The 18704-nt window shown below is 34.4% G+C and overlaps 1 long non-coding RNA gene across 1 annotated transcript in view; it reads right to left on the bottom strand.

The window, feature by feature from the left end:
* Positions 1-1408: 1408 nt before the first annotated feature.
* The window catches only part of LOC141580954 (uncharacterized), a 386340-nt gene continuing 369044 nt past the window's right edge, over positions 1409-18704 (bottom strand). Inside the window, exons 2-3 of the long non-coding RNA XR_012513382.1 lie at positions 11379-11455; positions 1409-1537 (exon numbers count right to left, since the gene is read on the bottom strand). This is a non-coding gene — a long non-coding RNA (uncharacterized LOC141580954). The remainder of the gene's footprint in view (positions 1538-11378; positions 11456-18704) is intronic.

The raw sequence follows: 18704 nt of genomic DNA, 5'->3' as shown, positions 1-18704 counted from the left end.
ACCAACAGCAATACTTCAGACATTCTGGGACAACAATGTTAGAAACGTTTGCCTCTTCCTGAGATTGCACAATCAACAGTATATCACATAAAAACAGGAAAAATGATAATAATATGGAATATTATTTGTCTATGTAATCATTTGAAATATGTGAGTGGTTTGAGTATTTTAAGTTCAGCTAATATAAAGGTAAACACCAATTTAAAATATGTTAAAATTCAACACTTACCGCATTTCAAGTTCTTGGGTGATCATTACTGTGTCTATATGATATATGAAATACTGAAAATGTCTTACCAGTTCCACACTTAATCGCTATAATTACATCATTTAAATTTACCTATTGTCACTCAAGCTCAGAGCACTGTAATAAAAACAACTTTCAATGCAATTTTAAAGTTTTTTTTTTTTTTTTTTTTTAATTTAGACTTAAGGGGGAAAAATCAACAATTGTTTTTAAGGACATATTTGAATGATGTCACCCACTATTTCTTTGAGATGATCACAGAGTAAGAAAAAAAAACAAAGTTTAGCAAGAAGATATTGACTTGAAAGAGGCTTTAAGTACTCACTTTCTGTTTTTGGACTTTAGTAGCTAGATTCTAATGTTCTTGAAATCAATGCAGACCCTTCTTGAATGTTCTCCAGAACTCCCCCTAGACCTTAACTATATAAGATTTTTTTTTCAGAAGCATCAGACCACTGCCTATTCTTGAAAATGCCTGGTTTGCTTTGCCACATAAAATAGCCAGTTTTGCTTGCTACACACTTGAGGCAGCAAAATTTCACTACTGAATTATTTCTTCTATTGAATCAAAAGCAATCCTGAGTTGCTAGGAACAATTTCAGTATGTGAAGGCATTTTGAAATATATAAAGCATTTTATAAATGTCATTGTTAAGCATTATAATTCTAAAGTCTCTTCTGAAGCCAAAAAGACACTGACACCTAGATGTCATTTGTAATTTAATTGAATACCAAGTTAAGTTGCATTTTATTTTTCTTATTCAAAATGGGATATTAGTTTGTCAAACTGCATCATATGAAGATGGGAAATGAGAAAATAATATAGAAAAAACTCCCCGTATATTATAATTAGTCCATTTTAGCAATGCTTTCAAATGTAATTGCAATAATCATCAAAATAGCACTTTAATGATTTTCTAGAATGAGTCTCACAGATTATAACACTGAGGTATTCAAAACACAGATATTTATGTTTCCAAACATCCGATAGTCTCCCAGGCAGTGTAGAAGAGAAAGAGCCTACATGACATGTTTTCTGCCATGAAGGAATACTCTTTTTGAGAAAATAGGGCAAATATAAAATAGTTTATAAATGACAAATGGAAATATGCATCAACTTTTGTTACTTACCTTCAAAGTGGTTAAGACTATGTCATAAAGGACTTACCAGACAGATGTGGCATTTCTGCAAGAGAAGTGAATCTTTCTTAGATGGAGGGTATTTTGATCAAGGAAGAAGAATATTCTAATAGCTCCATCTCTCTTGCCATGAAGAATAAAGACCTCTCGCCTGTGGATGATAATTATTTTAGAATAATCATTTCTTTCACACACAGCAAAAACTGTGGATGATACTTATTTTAGAATAATCATTTCTTTCACACACAGCAAAAACTGTGGATGATAATTATTTTAGAATAATCATTTCTTTCACACACAGCAAAAACTGACCTAAAGACATCCTTTACTGAAAGACAGATTTTCATTGATTGAATATTATCTTCATTTACTGGCTTATGACATTTCACTCTGTAAAGCTACTGTATTAGTCCATTCTCAGGCTGCTATGAAGGAATACCCAAGACTGGGTAGTTTATAAAAAGAAGAGTTTTAATTGACTCACAGTTTCACATGGCTAGATAAGCCTTAGGAAACTTACAGTCATAAGGTATCTCTTCACAGGGCAATGAGAGAAAATGAGTGCCAAATCAATGGGGAAGCCTCTTATAAAACCATGAGATCTCATGAGAACTCACTCACCATCACAAGAACAGCAGGGAGGAAACCACCCCCAGGATTCAGTTATCTCAACCTGGTCCTGCCCTTGACAAGTGGAAGTTATTACAATTCAAGATGAGATTTGGGTGGGGACACAAAGCCAAACCTTATCAACTACTTTAGTCAATGTGAAAATGCTTATAATGAACACTTTCCTTTGTTTCTAGAAAACTTAAAGTCTGTAATAGAAAGTGGAACCATGATTAGAAGTTACATTAATTTTATAATATTGTTTTGCTCCATTCTCTTTTTTTTAATTGCATTTTAGGTTTTGGGGTACATGCAAAGAACATGCAAGATTGTTGCACAGGTACACACATGGCAGTGTGATTTGCTGCCTTCCTCCCCTTCACCTATATCTGGCATTTCTCCCCATGCTATCTCTCCCCAACTCCCCACCCCTCACTGTCTCTCCCCCATTTCCCCCCAACAGACCCCAGTGTGTGATGCTCCCCTCCCTGTGTCCATGTGTTCTCATTGTTCAACACCCACCTATGAGTGAGAACATGTGGTGTTTGATTTTTTGCTCTTGTGTCAGTTTGCTGAGAATGATGGTTTCCAGGTTCATCCATGTCTTGCATTGCTATATAGGAATTCCTGAGACTGGGTAATTTACAAAGAAAAGACGTTCCATTGGCTTCCAGTTCTGCAATGTGTACAGGAAGTGTGGTGTCTGCATCTACTTCTGGCGAGGGCCTCAGAAAATTTCCAATCAGGGCAGAAAGTGAAGGGGGAGGAGTACATTACATGTCTCCAGTGGGAGTAGCTGTGGGGTGGTGGAAGATGCCACACTTTTTTAAACAGCCAGATCTGGCATCAACTCAGAGCAAGAATGAACTCGCTACTGGAAGACTGGCACCAAGCCACTCATGAGGGATCTGCCCCATAATCCAATACCTTCTACTAGGCCCCACATTCGATATAGGGAATTCCGTTTCACCTTGATATTTGGATGGGACAAACATCCAAACTATATCAACTATGTATGTTTTCAGATAAATCTCAAGTTATTTATTTTTTTTTTTAATATAAACAAGCCTTCACTGTGAGGGGGCAAGGGGAAGGATAACATAAGGAGAAATATCTAATGTAGATGATGGGTTAATGGGTGCAGCAAACCACCATGACACATATATATTTATGTAACAAACCTAAATATTCTGCACATGTATCCCAGAACTTAAAGTACAATAAATAAATATTATTTTTTAAAGTCTTAATTTTTTTTAGAAATTAGTTGGTAAATTTATGAAGAAACTTTAAACCTTAGATGGTTTACTTCTAGGGTGGGGACAAATGAGTCACTAATATGTAAATAATTTAGATTTAAGGTAACTAATTTACTCTAACTCACCTAAAGAATATGTACATAGATACAGAATATTAAGAAAGAGAGCAAACAAATAAAAATTGGACTCCTATAACAATAGAAGAATTCTACATTTATCATAACACTGTGATATTTTCAAGAGACCTTTAATATAGATTATAATTCTTTACTAAGCATCCATTTGCCTACAGACATTGCAATTGCATTTATTCTTGAGAATATACACTTCATTACAATATAAAGTCCTATTTTGCTACTTCTGTCATGCATTTGAATTTTCAAGTTTAATATTAATTTGATAGATGATGATAAATATAACCACAAACTGTAAATTGGTCTGTTCCCTTGTTTGTGTTAAATCCCTCAGATTTGTTGAACTACTCAGTAAGAAACAATCTGATAAACACTTAAATCCTACTCTCTTATTTTCTAAAGAGATACATTTTAATCAATTGTAATTTAGTAGCATTTGCCACTATGTCAAAATCTCCATAAAGGAGAAAAGAGTAACATGCATGTCTTGTTTGCTACTATACTTCTTAATGTTCCTAGAATGTGGTAAATTCTAGATTTGTATCTGTCGATTGGATATTTAGATGTTTGGATGATTTGCCAGAGTTGATGCAAGCCATATAACTTCCAGACTGCCTTTCAAGGAAGTCAACAGTATGTTTTACTAAATGGAGGCTAGAGGAAAACTGGATGTGGACATGGTTCAATTTATGCCTCTTTTTTACTGGAAATTTGCCAACATTGCCAATCATCATTGATTGTTTTAATCCAAGGATGCGAATCTGTATCTTTCTTCTTTAAACTCAAGTCTATTACCAGCATTTACAATTTCATTTCCTACTGTCTCTAGGACAAAGCTCAACTACCAGATCTCCTCTCCATCATTTTTGTTGTTTCGCTCCCTTTACTGACTTTATTCTTTTAACCAATAAATATGCCTTCATCCCCTCCTTTGAGCCTGCAGTCCCTTCTATAAAGGTCCCCTTTCTCCCACTGCATTTAACCTTCTGTGGAGTTGTCTATTCCATGGTGCTTACTTCCCAACTTCTCTTTATTTATTCAAAAAAACACTCAAAATTTTGCCCCTAACACCCATTTGAAGTTATTCTCAAGCCATTCCCAAAATTAAAAAGTTTCAGAATGAAAGAATACTTTTGTGCCTGTGTATTATTGCCAGTGCTAACAGCAAAACACTCACTGTCCTCTTCAAACCTTCTCTTCTCTTCCAGGTCTCTTGCTAGTTTTCCTCTATTTAAGGGCTTTTGTGAATCACTGCAAGTTATTTATGTGTTTTTCTTATACCTCCTCTTATCCTTCACATATTGGTATTTTAAGAAGTATCAATATTCCGTCTTTAACCCACTACTATTTTCATTCTATAAACTTTCCCTGGGTGGTCTCATCTACTCCCACCATTTCAAGTACTCCCTCAGTGAAACTCAACCTTATTATTCAATAGTTTCCTCATACTCATTGCAGAAAACACTAAATGGCTTTTGAATGTCCAGGAGCTACCTGTTTACACTCCACAGGAAGTAGAAGGAAAAAGGCATCCAAATAATTGCCTTTGTTGATATTTTGAATTTATATTGCATGACCATATCTTTTGGCAAAAGATACCTGAACATGTAGTCCTTGGCTGGGAAGCCACTGCTTACCAACATTATCCAAAGGAAGGGGCAGCCATACTTTAAGCGACAGCACTTTCTGCCATAATCATACTGTCCTCATTCTGAAGCTTCTATGCCTGGGATTTGAATGCACACACATTTCTTATTCTCTGAGGCAACCAGTTATCTGAAATTTTACTGTAGTAAGACTTATTTAAAAATTGAGGATAGTCTATAGGCTAACCAAGGTACTATAAAACATGCATTTAGTAAGGATCTCTCCCATGAATTTAACCAGGGTACTATATGTTTAGGAATGTTCATCCTATGTTCATCATTCTTTCTTGCCATTCTTTCTTAACTTTGTCCTTGAAAGTAAAAAAAATTCCAGAGACCTTTTCTCCCCAAAATGATTTATTCTATGGAATGGCTCTAGTCCTTATTCTATATTTGCTACAAAAAGCCTTACTTCAAGGTCATCTTAAGGAGGTTTAAACACTATCTTCTGTATGTTTTTTTGATTCATTGTTGAGCTGTGTTGATTTGATTCTCACGTTTCAGCCACTCTCATCAAGTTTGACCTAATGAACTTGAAAATGTTTTCCACAGTAGCTGGACAGGAGAATGGAAATTTAGCAACATTTTAAAAGTCCTACTGCAGCCTTACAGGTCCTGATGAGACAACTGTTTGAGAACTATCACATTAGTGCAGAAATTAAGCTTAATACTGGATAAGAAATTGCAATTCTACTGTAAGTCCCTTCAGAATACACAGAATCACAATACGGATGACACAGGAAATACTTACAATGCTAGAAAACCTGTCAGTGTTAACTTGTGAAAGCTTTATAAAATGAAACGAAATGACATTCATTCTAAAATTGGCTTTTTCTCTTCAGCAAAACTACTTGTATACATTGCAAGTGATTACTTAAAAAATGAGCTTTAGTCTCCCCTTTGAGCCTTATAAGTGAGAAAATATTTGCATGCCTCACTAAAGCAAGCTCTGCACTCCTCTCTTCATTTTTCACACATACTCCTTCAGTAAATGTGTAAATACTGTAGGCTTTCCTAAACTTTTATCCTCAGATCTAAACTTTCATAAAAAAATGTAGTCATAAAATAATTTCTGGAAATTGGGCATCTCTTTTTGTATATACATTGTCATCACAGAGGGACAGGTTCCTGAAACCGCAAATGTTACATTATTCAAAATTCTACATTTCTCACCTGCTCATTTTCCCAAGTTGTCCTTTAATTCTTTCAGTACCTAACATTGATCATGCAGATTATTTTGCCCTGTGACTATGACCTTGGATCAAGTTAACATTGTACAGTGCAATTTTGTAGGTATTTGACAGACATTTGGAATACAGTACCACAGGAATAACTTTCTAAGCAGAGTTAAGTTTCCCACAGGAGAATAGGTACCTACAATTTCTGTTCTCATGAAGAATGATAGACAGGTATACAAATTCTCATTCCCAACTCATCTCCTTGTGGGATTTACAGTCTAATTAGATCATAATATACAATCCCAGTCAGCTTCATACTCTCAATTCTGTTGTCTATTCCTCTGCTTTGACTATACAAGCCCGACTTACTGAGTGTGATGACCTCTTTAGTACATACACTGCTGTCTAATCACAGATGTAGTAAGCCATTTCCTAAACTCCAGACTTACTGTCCTTTGACATGAGTTGTCCTTCTCAAACACAAATGTTTCATTGTCAAGACATGCCTGTCATTGTTCATTTGGTATATATAATTAGAACTTTATTAGAGTGATCTTAGCTATCAAGGGCACAGATTTAGTGTTAACAGTCTAATTAGATCGTTGGCCCAATGGAGGTCAAGTAGAATATGACTCACTCATAACTTACTCTATCACATTTAGTATCAACTACAAACATTTTATTGTATTTCATGTCTATTTGGAACACAAAATGTCATTAAAACTCTAGCTTATTTGTATGCATTGCTCTGTTCACAGGCAAAAAATAATATGTTTTGCATACAATGTCTTTAAGCTTTCCAAAGATATAGAAAAATACAGTAAATATTGATGTTTACTGTAAATAAATATCAAATATTGATAAATTTGATAAATAGCAATAAATTTATTGATATTTATCAACAATTATATTTATCAAATATTGATATTTACTGTAAATATCAAATATTGATATTTACTGTAAATATCAAAGATTGATATTTACTGTGAATATCAAAGATTGATATTTAATAAATATCAGATTGCTATTTACTGTAAATAAATATCAGATTGATATTCATTTACTGTAAATAAATATCAGATTGATATTCATTTACTGTAAATAAATATCAGATTGATATTCATTTACTGTAAATAAATATCAGATTGATATTCATTTACTGTAAATAAATATCAGACTGATATTCATTTACCATAAAATGTTTGATATTTATTTACTGTAAATATCAAATATATGGTCATTTTAGCTTATTAAACACCAAACTGGAATAAAGTCTCAATTTTATGTTGCCATTAAGCCAATCATTATTTTTCACCAAAACCATGAAAAAATGTTAAATCTCCTTGAGTTTACATCACAGTATTTCAGGGTGGACCATTTTTCTTTTACCCAGTTACTGCTCTTTTTAATATTTCGCAATGGTCTTTGAATTCTTCTTATAAAGCTACATGGAGGAAAAAGAATCATACTGTTTATACTCAACATTAAGTTGTGCATTTTGACAGTTTGTGTAAAATGATGTTAGCTCATTTTTTAAAAGGAAAACAAATTTAGCTTTTTTTAAGGAAAATAATAATGATGCAGCTCTGAAAAATCTGACGTCAGTCAAGTTTACTTCAAGAATGTGGAAACCAAATAACACTTTCACAGTAACACTGTTTACTTTAAAAACATCTCCAGGGGAAATACCTGTGCAATAACCTTAAATAATCTATTTTTTAATATATAAGAGTAAGAGTTTACTTTCCAATTTCTCCAGAGTTAGAGGACAACAGTCTCTCCAGAAGTGCACACACTCATGTGTGTATGTGTTCCCTCACATGAAAATGGTGAGAAAGCAGTATATTACCATACAGAGTGAGTTTCCCTTTCCTAGAGTTGCCGAACCCTATTACCTTCTATATTAGTCAGGGTTCTCTAGACAGACAGACAGACAGACAGAGAGATGATTGATTGACAAGAAAGGATTTATTAAAGGAATTGGCTTACATGATGGTGGCTGAGAAACCACACACAGGCTGTCTTGAACCCAGGAGTCCCTGGGAAACCAGTAGTGTGACTCCATCCAAATCTGGAAGACTGGGACTTATGCTTATAGAAGGGCTATCATATTCCATGCACTGTTCTCAGCAACATATGTGTATTCTCATGTATAATTAAGATGACAACTATATTAAGTATAAAGCAAAGAAAAATAGGTTCTCCAGGATTCTTGTGAGCACAGTGTTTCTGTAAAGGTGATTATTTACCTCTCAGAGAGGCAAAGACTCTAGTTAGAATTGATCCATGTCAGCTGGGTGTTGTAGTTCATGCCTGTAATCCCAGCACTTTGGGAGGCTGAGACAGGCGGATCATCTGAGGTCAGGAGTTTGAGTCTAGATTGACTAATATGGTGGAACCCCATCTCTACTAAAAATACAAAAATTAGCCAGCACAGTGGTGGATGCCTGTAGTCCCAGCTACTCGGGGGGCTGAGACAGGAGAATTGCTTGAACCTGGGAGGCAGAGGTTGCAATGAGCCAAGATTGCGCCACCACACTCCAGGCAGTGTGACAGAGTGAGACTCCATCTCAAAAAAATTATAATAATAATAGTTGTTCTGTGTCTATCACTCTCTCGTGGCTCTACTTTAAATGTTCAGAATCAGAGAAACCAGTGATGTAACCCTTCAATCTGACACTGAAGGCCTTAGAACCCAGGGCAGGGGTGGGAATACTGGTATCAATCTTGAAGTCCAAAGACCAGACCACCACCTGGAGTTCTGCGTCCAAGGGCAGGAAAAGAATAATGTCTCAGCTGTAGGAGAGAGACAGGAAAAAAAGACAGACAGATTCTTTCCATTCTTCCTGGACCCCTAGCCACATTGAGGGTAGATCCTTTCTACTCAGTCCACCAACTTACATGCCAATCTCCTTTAAAGATACCCTCATAGACACACCTACAAGTACTGCTGCTAGCTCTCTAAGTCCCCAGGCATTCTTTAATTTGATCAAATTGACACCTAAGATTAACCATCACACCTACTGTGCCTTTAGCATTACTGTGCTTTCTAGATTACATTTCTAGAAGGCTTGTCATATGCCATGTACTGTTCTAAGCATCTTACAGGTGTTATAATGTATAATAAAGAAGACAAATCTATTAAGTATAAAGTAAAAAAAAAAGTTTGTAAGCAGACTGTTGCTGTGAAGGTGATTCTCTGCTGCTCAGACAGGCAAAGGTTCTGATCAGAATTGATCTGTGTGTGTCACACTCTCACTGTATTTTTTTAATATATGAAGACTGCTCTCTGCATCTCTTCTTAGATTCTATCTGTCTGCCAATGTATTTCTCTTGTTTTCATCTTGTCTTCTACATTATATACAACTTTTCTCAGCTTTCACAGAAAGCTTGCCCTAGAATGAGCAGGATAAACAGAAAAGAAGTAATAAAAGGGGGAGGTGGTCATATCCCTTGGTCAGCCAGAGCTCCTGTCTTTCTGAATGGTATCTGGACAACCACACTGAATCTTTTATCATAAACCAGGCTTCTGCACATCATCATGGCATTAACTCCTGCTTATCAGTAAGCAGAAATAACTCAAGTTTTTTTCTTGGCTCAGAGTTAATTTGAAGACTCAGTGCTTCAGAAGGAGAGATACCATTTAGCAGAGATTTCACTTTATTCTGTGTGCCTAAATTGTAATAACTCAGATCTTAAATTTCTATTATTTTTTTCTAGAATTAAAAAATATATGTAAGTATATATTACAAGCCATCTATTTTCACATGACATTAATCAAATATCACCATCAGGAGTAAAGAAAGCATACTAGGCAAAAACTGCAAATCTAGCAGTTCAATCACAGGAATATGATGAGTGTTTTATTAGATAAACATGCCAACTACTCCCATGCAGGCCATATTGTGTTATGTTCTTTCTACATGAACAGGTTGTCCTCAAAGACCGCTCTTTGAGGTAAGATATATAAAATCATGTATGAGGATGGGTAAGGTGGCTTACACTTGTAATCCTAGCACGTTGGGAGGCTGAGGTGGATGGATCACCTGAAGTCTGGAGTTAGAAAACAGCCTGATCAACCAGGTAAAACACCATCTCTATTAAAACTATACAAAAGAAAAAAATAGCTAGATGTGGGGGTGGGTACCTATAATCCCAGCCATTCATGAGACTGAGGCAGGAGAATTGCTTGAACCCAGGGGGTGGAAGTTGCAGTGAACCGAGATCCTATCACTGCACTCCAGCCTGAGCAACAGAGTGACACTCCATCTTGGGGGAAAAACAATCAAGAAAGAATTAATTCTCATCTTGGTTCAGTTTTAACATATATAAAACAGTTGTGGTATAGCCGGCATGCATTGCAGTACAGCAAGGGGATTACAACATATGCTAAAAGGTACAGATTTATATGATAATTAACGAAGGTTCCCTTCATATTTTATCTTCTACTACAGAAAAAATTATGGGTACACTTGAAATTTCTACAAAGTGCATATGCTTCCTATCTAACTAACTTACTTTACTTGTGTAATAAACTAGCTTTATACATTTAGTAATTAAATAATTAACAAACATAGGTGAGTACATAAGGTGTATGATAAAATGTAATGAAAACAAAAGGAAGAATGCAGCAAAAATAAGAATAAAAGTCATTTTATACTTTTGTCAAAACATAACAAAAATACAGAAATAAAAGTGAATGAATATGTGTAGGTTCAGAATAAAGTGACTTTGTGTGGATGAAAACAGAGAGTACAGTAGCTTTTTACATGAGTATGTAGTTTTAGGCAAAAAATCCACAGCAGAAACTTTTAAAAGATCTTCTGATAAGTTACACTCTGCTTTAAAAGGAGTGTATCTTATCTCCAGCCTCCCACCACAGTGCCTTGGGGACCTGCCACAGCATTCAAGTCAAACTCACCTTCTTCCTTAGCCACTTCCAGGCAATGACTGAGCACAGCAGGGTTGCTGTGACCTAGCCATTTCTGCCTAACATGGGGCACCTCTAAAGGCCATCTTTGGCTTTCCATTTCTGGCATGGCCATACAGTCTCAGAGGTGTACCTTGGTCTCAGGTTCTTTCTGAAAGTCTAATTTTCCATCATTCCCCATATTCTTACACATAAGTCAGACCTGCATCAAAGTCTTAAGTTTCTCCTTGACTCACCATGCTCTTCTCCCCTTTATCTTTCACCAGCAGTCTTCCCAATCAGCTTCTACTTCTATCCCCTTGGCATCTGCTTCCTAGAAGTCACAGACAAACGCAGAATTCAGAAAGGTTTTCTCTACTCTTCAAAATGTGTTCTCCAACAAGTCAAAATATTCTTCCAGGTATTAAAAATCTCTCTAACAATACACAGGTATGTTGTGAAAACAATTAGTAGCATTTCCCTCTCAAGAAGAACTAATTAAATAATTACAGTTGTTTATATGGTACAGATTAGTGGAGTCAAACTTAGGGAAGTTTAATATGGTTGATGGCCAGAAAGGATCAATGTGGCTAAGATAAGAGTATATATGAGTATTAACAGTAGAATGAACTAAGTTCTTCCCCGCCATGTAAGGTTACAGACAGAAGACGCCACCTATGAACCAGAAAGTGGGTTCTTGCCAGACGTGGCATCTGCCTGCTGCTTGATCTTGGACTTCCCAGTCTCCAAAACTCTGATAAATACATTTCTGTTTTTCATAAACACTCAGTTTATGGCATTTTGTTATAGCAGTCCAAACAGTCTAAGATAGTAGTATCCTGTTGTTGCAATCATTTAAAAGCCATGGTAAAATGCCTGGTAGTGATCTCAGCTGTAATGAACAGTAATTGGAATTCTCAGAATAGTTTAGTAATATTTAAAGAATTTCAATGGTAGTTAACAGAATGGTTTATAGATAATTTTCAGATTGGAACACCAGCATGAAAATAGGTGACTAATTATTTCATTGAAATATTTACTATGCTGTTTTTATTAATCTCTTCTCTCCTAATTAGTTTGGCTAAAGAAAATCCACCATTTGCCTACAAGATAGATATATAGATATAATCAGAAATATTTTCAATATTTAAGTAATTATTCATATCAATAATATTGAAGAGCTTTTTAAAAATACATGGCATCATATGCTTTTAAAACAAATTTTAACAAGAAAATTATATAAATTTTGAGTTAAAATAATTTGATTGATAAATATATTGCTAATCCAGAATTAAAATCGTACTAATTCAACCAAACTAGGACATAAAATTTTACAAAAATCTTGAGCAACTATGGCAAAACCATGATAGGAGCACCCTTTTTAAGATGATATTGAATAAGTCATCCTAGAAAATTATTGATATTTACACAAAGTAATCATCTTAATCATTTTTGCTTTTTTTTGACAATCGCAACTAGAATTACATTGACAGCTTTTAAAGCATCAAGTTAAAGAATGTCTACTTTCTTATGACACAAAAGACATTGAACATGACTTTTTCATGCTACTGAAGGATGATGGACACTGCAATGATTATAACTCTCAAGATAGTGAAGATAGTGTTTGAAGAAAGAATTATTACATCTTTTTTATGATGAATATGAATATTTGCTCGTGCTCATATTAATAATAAACTGAGTATCTTTTGCCACAGAGGACATTGATCATTTTTTCACCTCTTAGGCAGATTTCATGCTTCAAGGAAATTCTCAGTAGCCTGACTCCTTGGCTTTATAGATTAGACACCTACAAAAGAACAGTAAAATCCAAAACCACAAAGCAGAGGAGAAGAGAATATGTGGAAATAATGAAAGTAACGCCAACTCAAATAGTGACGGAAAATGTAGGCAAATGTATCATAGGATACCAAGAAAATTTAGTTCTTGTAACAAAGATAAATGTCAACATTAACATATGTCAGATATTCATAAATGTCTATGGGGAACTTTTATAGCTTATGAATTATAATTTTATAGACATAGAAATAAATAGCTATTGTTAAACATAATTATAGCATCAGAAAGCTTTTACAGTAAGATTAGATCGGTTGTGAAATATACAAATAAAACTTAAGAATGAAAGTTTATTTAATAAATATTAATCCAAATAATTACAAACTTAGAGAAAGGAGCATTTTAATAAATGTCCTTCTTTTGACATCACCATTGGTGAAACTCCATATTGCATACCTAAGCAAAATGATTCTATATTATGCAAGAATAACAAAGAAAAAGAAGATTAAAAAGTAAAAATCCATACGCTGAAAGAACATGAAAAATTCAAAATTAATCATAACAGACATGTAATATTTTATTTAATATTAACTCAAATTACATTGTCTTGATAGAATTGGAGCAACGTATAATCAAAAAGCTAATTTGTGCCTTTGACAAAAAGAACATATAGAATGCATCTTTTACATTAAATTTGTCTTTTACAGCAACTCTGTAGAAATCTAAGCATGAGTAAAACAAAATTATGTGTTCCCTTACTTACATATGGCTTTAGCATTGCTCTACTTTAAATATTAATTTTACCTAATTCATCCTTACCTCAAGAACATACAATAAAAATAAATCATCCTAGTAACAAATTCCACATTACAGTTTTTGCTTGTTTTGCAATTATCAAGTTAAATATTGTATTGGCATATTTTGAAACAACTGCTTAGGCAGCTGCTACTTTTATTTTCTCATTTCTCATTTTCTCAGTTTTAAATAGAAGCTGTAACAAATTATACTAAGCTTGTATATGTACATATTTATTTTAATAGACTATATTGTAGAGCAGTTTTTGGTTCACAGCAAAATTGAATAGAATGTACAGAGATGTTCCACATCCCCCTACCCCCACACATGTATAGCCATCATCCCCCATCATGGTGGTGCACTTCTTACAACTGAACCGACACTGACACATTATCACTCAAAATTCATAGTTCACATTAGGGTTTACTTTCAATGTCATACTTTCTATGGTTTTGGACAAATTATATTATAATGATATGTATTCACTATCATAATAGCACACAGAGTAGTTTCACTGCCCCCAAAATCTTCTGCGTTATGCCTGTCCATCCCACCCAACCCTCTAACATCTAGTAACCAATGATCTTTTTACTGTCTTAATACTTCTGTCTTTTCTAGAATGTCATATATTTGAAATCATACAGTATGTGGTCTTTCATATCATCTTCTGTTACTAGCAAGTATGAACTTTGGGATTCTCTATGTCTTTTTCGTGTCTTGATAGTTCATTTCTTTTTAGGACTCAATCATGTTCCCTTGTCTGGATGAACAACAGTTTATTTATCCATTTGTTTATAGAAGAACATCTTGATTGCCTCCATGTTTTGCTATTTCTGAATAAAGCTATAAACATGCATATGTAGATTTCTGTGTGGATGTACATTTCCAACACCTTTGGGTAGATACCAAGGAGCACGATTACTGAAGTGTATGGTAAGAGTATATAATATCACAAAAAATTAATAAACTCTCTTCCAAAATGTCCGCAGTAAGACTTCATGCTGGATAGGGTCAGTTCTCCAACTTTGCTCTTTTTAATCAATACTGTGTGTTAGGCATTCCAGGTATTTGACTTTCTAAATGAACTGTAGAATCAGTTTTTTTTGATATCTTCAAAGTAACTTGCTGAGATTTTGATTGGAATTGCACTGTCAAAATCCAGGTTCTTCAGAGTCTCTAAAATTTGTTCTCACATTTTCTTCCTAACATGTCCTACCACTCATTCATGTTGCTTTTATCTCCTTTCACAACTGTATTTATTCCATGCTAGTTTAAGAAGAGCTTCTAATCAGCACATCAGCATATACTCAAATCCTATGGCATATCTTAACTCCGTCTCAGACAATTAATTCAGCATTGGTTCACGGCACCGGTTTTCTATGCTAAACATTTTCATTTTGTTCATGGTATTTAATTATAGTTTAAATTCACACATGTTTACTAGAAAAAATTGGAATATGCATAAATGTGGCTAATCAAAAAGAAGTCCATTCAGTTATTCACAATCCTAATGCCAAGAAATATTTATAATTACTTTCAGAGCATATGCAATTTTTTTTCTATTATGTTTAGTTGAACATTTTCTCATTTAAAATGAGTTTCTGTGGCAAAGCAATTGAAAGGCACTGGGCCCAGTAACTGTTCTTTCTTTACTAAAAAACACCTCAATGGAGCTCTGACATCAGGATAAAAATTGTTTTCTTTCTTGTGTCAAAACTCCTCTCCCCACTTTTTTGTTTGATTTGGTTTCTTTAGCAACTTACAGAAACAGATAACCATTTTAGAACTAATACTTTAACACATCATGAAAGTTGTTTTTACTAATGTAACCTACTGAAGTAATAGTTGAAAAAAACAGATATCAAGACACAGAAGGTAGTTATAGGACTTGCAAAAAAAAAGAAATATGTAGAACTTGAGTTCAAAGAAGCAAGCAATCTGCTATTTATACAGTCACAGAAAGCTAACCTATAAAGCAAATGTTTAATGGCATGATTTCAGAAGCTGATAAAGAATGGCATAACCCCTTTGCAATATTTTATCACAAAAGTTAAAGTAGACTCAGAGAAGATGTGACTGTGGCTCCATTTTAAGTAAGGAGGATGAATTCATATATTTCTGGTATGTAATTTTTAAGTTCTTAGGAAGAAAACAATGTTAATTAACTTCTTTGTGTTTTATATAATTTCATCTTAATAAAAATAAAGCTTAGTTAGTACTCTGGTACTTAAATTTCAAATATGAGCTGTTAACTTATAACAATGACCTGCTTTTCCATTGTTCAAAATAACCAAGTAAATGACGAGTAATTTTAGTATTCATTTAAAAATCTTTGCCTCAAACTGAATATACACAGCAAAATTATATCATTTTCTTTAACTATATTAAATATTTAGAAAGAACCTAATATCCTCCCATTCTTTATTATACATTTACATGTTTTGTGATACACAATTAAATCTGTCAAAGTATTATAAAGTATCTACTTTATAGACTATATTTCAAAAGCAAAAATTGATATTCTTCCCTTTTTAATTTCAATAGTAATTAGTATGTATTGAAGTCAATTAGGAGAGCTAAAGAAAGAACAATGAAAAAAATAAGACTAACTTAAACAGTTTGTCTCCTGTATGGTAAATATGGATACACTTGCATATATAAATATATGTATATATCTTTGTTAGTATAAGCTGTAAATTTTTAACCCAGCTTTAAATTGTTTAGGAATTTAAATTGCTGAACTACCATGCTATATCTTCCCTATCTAGAGTAAGTTTTTCTTCTTTTATATTCACCTTCAGGTTGATTTAAATATTTTATATTTTTTATTTGTATACCATGTTATAAAATTCAGTTTAGATGCTAAATTTTCAACAGTTACAATGAAATGTAGTACTACCAAAACAATGAAGTTGTGCTTAATGAAAAAATATGCCACAGTACTTAAAGTTTTGGCTTTTCTTTTACATAATGTGTGCATATAGGTAAGTGTTTTATCTGCCACCTACAGTATTAAGATTCACATAATTATATCACCACAGAGATGTTCCTTGAGCATTGCCTTATACTCACACTCACTCTCCTCCCAATTACTTGGGAGTAATTAATTACTGCCAACCACTAATTTGTTCTCCATGTCTATGACCTTGTCATTTCAAGAATGTTATGTGATTATTATCACACAGTAGGATACGTTTTAAGATTGTGTTTCACTCACGCTAATGCCCTTGAGTTTAAGCCAAGTTGTTGCATGTATTAATAATCTATTCCTTTTCATTGTTGGGTAATATTCTATGCTATAAATATAACAGTTTATTTAACAATTTACATATTAAAGGACATTTTGGTTCTTTTCAGTTTTTGCCTATTACAGATACTGTGAGCAATCATGTACATGTTTCTGTGTGGTCATATGTTTTTCTTTCTTTTGGATAAGTATTTCCTTTATCAAAATATGTCATCAATTTCCCTTATTCATGAAAAATGTTTTCTAAATATAGAATCCTGTATTCAGAAAATGGGTTAAGAGTTTTTTGCTTTCAGGCACTTTCTTCCAGCCTTATTTCTTATTTCCCTTTTTTTTTTTCTTTTTTTTTTGAAATGGGGCTTTAGCTATGTTGCCCAGAACTGGCCTTCATCTCCTGGCCTCAGCTACCCTCCTGCCTCAGTCTCTGGGATAGTTGGGATTACAGGCACACACCACTGTGCTCAGCCAAGTTTCTTCTGACCCATTTCTAATGAGAAATTGTCATGAAGTAGTGCAGCTTCAATCCAAAAAACACCAAGTATCAACAGCCATCACTCAGCAAAGAAGAGACGAGGAAAGATTCTCTCTAGCGTATCAGTGGAAGCAAGGGCCTGGCAACACCTTAATGCATCATTAGACATTACTGCTAGGTGGTAGTGGAAACAATTGGCCTCCATCAACACATTGGGGATAGGGGTGAGGGGTGGTTACAATTAAGTGACTGTAAATTTCTGGCAGACACCACTTTGCTGTGAGGAGAAGGGGCGACTCATTACTGTCTCCACCTGGCCTCCACCAACTTGATGGGAGGAGATAGCCTTGTTACAAGTTGAGCTGTGGTGAGAGACCTACCTTTTCACTAGATTTATTTGACACTACCCCAGTTTGAAGTGAAGAGATGCTTCATTACACCAGCTGGATGTACAAGCCCAGCCTTCCCAGAAGGTCTCCACTAACACTATAGATGGCGAGTGAAGGCTCTTTACTACATTTCTGGGATGAAAATCTGGATCCCAACTTCATTTTCTCTGACACCTCTTTGATAGAGGAGTTGGGGCACCTCACTACAGCTTGGTAAGAGTAGAAGGAAGCCTCACCTCTCCATTCAATCTTTTCTGGTAGAGATGAGAACAGGGCCACCATTTTTTTCTGTATGGCTAGAGTGCTCATTGTCTAAAGGTTTTTATTCTCCTAGATTTTATCTTTTCTGGTCTTTTGGATACAAAGAGGAGAGATTGTTCTTGGAGCTGTTTGCTTTTGTTTTTGTTTTTGTCTGAGCCTGTTGTTGTTTTGAGTTGTTGGTTCTTCCAAGGTATAAGGCAAAAGAAAAGCCAAGATGTTTAGTCAGTCTGCCTTCTTTATATATCACAAGTTTCTTATGCTTCTTTTATGCCTAAGGTCCCTGGTTTTTTTAATTGCTTTTAGCAGGAATAATTTTAAAATACATTTAGTCTATGTTCTCAGAAACAGAAGTCTCTCTTTGGGTTCTATAATGGGAATTACAGCAATAATCTTTATTAAATATTTACTGTCATTGAATTTATCTGGTTTGCATGACAGTAAAGACAAAACAGCTTTTTGTGATGGCTTAGCCATTCTGTTAGTTTCCCATAATTTATAACACTTCTCTTTTTTTTTCTCTCTCTCTTCGAGACACCATCTTGCTCTGTTGCCCTGGCTGGAGTGCAATGGTGCGATCTTGACTCACTGCAACCTCTGCCTCCCAAGCTCAAGTGATCTTCCCACC

Source organism: Saimiri boliviensis, chromosome 13, assembly GCF_048565385.1.
Source record: "Saimiri boliviensis isolate mSaiBol1 chromosome 13, mSaiBol1.pri, whole genome shotgun sequence".
In the NCBI taxonomy this organism is placed as follows: Eukaryota; Metazoa; Chordata; class Mammalia; order Primates; family Cebidae; genus Saimiri; species Saimiri boliviensis.
The sequence above is the reverse complement of the archived record's forward strand: the minus strand, read 5'-3'. Positions and strand labels throughout refer to the sequence as shown.